The sequence below is a fragment of the Pteropus vampyrus genome, unplaced genomic scaffold, assembly GCF_000151845.1.
Source record: "Pteropus vampyrus isolate Shadow unplaced genomic scaffold, Pvam_2.0 Scaffold69, whole genome shotgun sequence".
Classification (NCBI taxonomy): domain Eukaryota; kingdom Metazoa; phylum Chordata; class Mammalia; order Chiroptera; family Pteropodidae; genus Pteropus; species Pteropus vampyrus.
This window is the reverse complement of record NW_011888850.1, coordinates 4,980,026-4,982,926: the sequence shown is the minus strand read 5'-3', so window position 1 is coordinate 4,982,926 and position 2,901 is coordinate 4,980,026. Positions and strand designations below refer to the sequence as shown.

General features: G+C 41.0%; 1 non-coding gene across 1 annotated transcript; it reads right to left on the bottom strand.

Moving 5' to 3' along the window:
- Window positions 1–2,282: 2,282 nt before the first annotated feature.
- LOC111740875 lies at window positions 2,283–2,351 on the bottom strand. The gene has a single exon (XR_002780800.1). It is a non-coding gene; the product is annotated as a small nucleolar RNA SNORD2 (small nucleolar RNA).
- Window positions 2,352–2,901: the final 550 nt, after the last annotated feature.

Genomic DNA, 2,901 nt, shown 5'->3' with positions numbered 1-2,901 from the left:
TTTAGGGGAGAGGATAAAAAAAAACACACACTCTCAACTGTACTGGTGTTTTGCAGGTATGTCATTCTGAACTTCAGGGAAGAGTAGATAAATAACATTCTCCGACATGAGCAATTAGCTGTTGAGTGTGTGCTCCAGAGCAGCCAGATTTGAAGGTCAGATGGAAGCTGAGAGAAAAAGCCCCAAGGTCATTGTATAAAGAATAGACAATAATTCCATGTCCAGAATCAGAAAGGAGGAAGAGATCCCACTTCTTTCCCAGAAGTATGCTAAGAAGAAAGTGTCAGAAGGGGATTTCAGTTTTCCAAGCTAGGAATCTAGAACAGAAACCAAAGAAGGTGGTGAGGTTAGAGCTAATTATTAAGTGTGAAGGGCAGACAGTCCGCAGCCACTCCTATAAACTGGCGCAGTCATCACCCAAGGCCAGCAAACTGTCCCGTCCAGGCCTGGAGGCCTCACTTCCAGCAGGGAGGCACCTCCCTTTACTCAGTGGAGTTCCCTGTGAAGCCTGGGAGACCCTGACTGATGTGAACCCAGGAGAGAGGACAAGCCTCATTGAGGGGGATGATGGGGGTTCGCTCTGGGAAAAGAGGAAGGCAGATACAGTGAGAAGGTGTTCATGCTGGCCAAAGCCTGCTGGGAAAATCTTGACATTTAGATTCAGGGGGCCTGTTGAAGCAGAGAGGCCTGTAAGACTCAGTATAAAGACAGGAGGAAGTCTCATATTTATTCCAACATATTGCCATGGATCTCTCCTTGCTGCCATGACAACAGGCTGAGAGTTCTGTTGTGATAACTTGCAGACCTCAACCTTTGATTCTATCTTGTGGACTTTCTAATACTACCCTGGAGTAGAAGGACTTGCCCTGCCACCCAGGCCCTATAATTCAGCTTGGTGGCATCTTTAAAGTTTAATCTTTCATGATCCAGGCCAGGGAAACCTGAATGAGTTTTACACATCTCTGTTATATGGTTTCTGTTCAGAGACAATCGTAAAATGCTGAACAAATCAGATGGAGGATTCCACTGAATGAATATTTCGAATAGTAGAATTGCATTCGACTATGAGTAATAAAAACCTGAGAAGCGGTGGTTTAAATAACACAGGGATTTATTTTTCTCACGAAATGAGAATTCCAGAGGCAAGCAGTCAAGACTGATGTGGTAGTTCCAGAACAGGATCTTAGAGTGTGACCCTCATCCTCATGTTCATAAAATAGCTGCTAGAGCTCCAGCTGTCACATCATGCTCTTTGAAGCCGAAAGGAAGAAGGGCCAAGTGAAAATGGTGCCCAGCAGTTGAATCAGTATGTATGTATGTATGTTTGTTTATTTTTAAAATTAATTTCAAGGAGTCAGTATGTTTTTTAAGAAGCCTTCCCAGAAGCCCTATCCAACACCTTTCATTTAAATCTCAATGGCCAGAACTTAGTCATATGGCCACCCCTATCTGCAAAGAAGGCTGGGAAATGTTGGGTTTGATCTGGACATATTGCTTTCCTTGACAAAATTTGTTACTGAGTAGCAAGGTGAGAGTGGAATTAGATAGGTACCTAGGAATTTCTGTAACAAGAGTTTTGTGAATGGATAAAAATGTGAATTGCTGAATATTACCAAATATAATGTGTCAGAAGAATTTCCAGAATTTCCTGAGGTCTGTTTATTAGTTCTCAACGACTGACAGATAGTACTGACTGACAATAACACCACTAATCCAGCATGTATGACAAAGCCTACACAATAGGAGGTGGATGACATTGCAACTGAAGACAAAAAAATCAATTCATGGGGTCACTAACCCCTACTCTAAGGATGGAACCCATGAAAGGCGACATAAAAATAAATTAGGTATTACCTGAGTGGGCATGCACCATTTTGTCAGTTTGAATATTTGTTTGTTTTTAGTAAATACATATTAAAATGAGAAAATTATGCTATTAACTCTACCATTTCAAATAAATCCTTTATGCTTAACAAGCTGCTGCCACTGGTTCAGCCTAATGTAAAGAATTATCTAGATAACTGAGACATTCTTTTAGGCAATAATTAACAAAAAAAGTACCAACTATTTATGAGATCTTATGAACTCTCACTGCCTGTTTCATCAACATATATGGAATAGTTTAACGTCATGGAACATTTTTGACTGGCTGCTATTTGTGTAGAAAACAATCTTTCTTACCATTTCCCTCCTGTTCGCCATCTGCCCCAACACACATATCCCACACAATCCCTCCCCAGCTCCACCACTATATATAAGGAAGAGAATTTTTTTTCCCAATCAAGTGATCAGCAATGAGTATTCTCTTCATTTCAGGTCATTCCTCAAAGATGATTGCAATCATTTCACAGGAAGGGAAATTTTGAGGGGAGAGCTGGTATTCCTATTTCATAGAGGACAGGTTAGCACCAGTAGGTACTCAGGCACTTGGGTTACACTTGCATTTTTTATAATTTAAGATAATTGAAATGTATTTACCTTTAAATCATTAACCCAAATTGCTATGCTACTTGAATTCTCATGCTTTTGTGTGGTTGTGTGTATATATGGACCTACTTTTGGCATGTCTTATTCTAGCAGCAACCTTTTAATTGGCTGTTTGTAAACTGCTGTGCTTCAGTAAAACCAGAACACCTCATTTCTGGATCCATGGGCAAAGGAAAAGTAAAAGGCCCTGGGAACTCTCAAACAATGATGGTGGGTATGAAAACTGGCAAACTCCCTTTAAAAAATGGTTTGGCAGCAACTACTAAAACTGAGCATAGGCATAATCATGGACCATATTCACGTCCATCAACCTAGTGACACAGCTATATCCATATCCCCATGCTAGGACCCACTCCAGCTGTCCTTCCTTTATGACCTCTCAGGCCTTGTTGTTGACAGCCCTCTCCAGCAGTG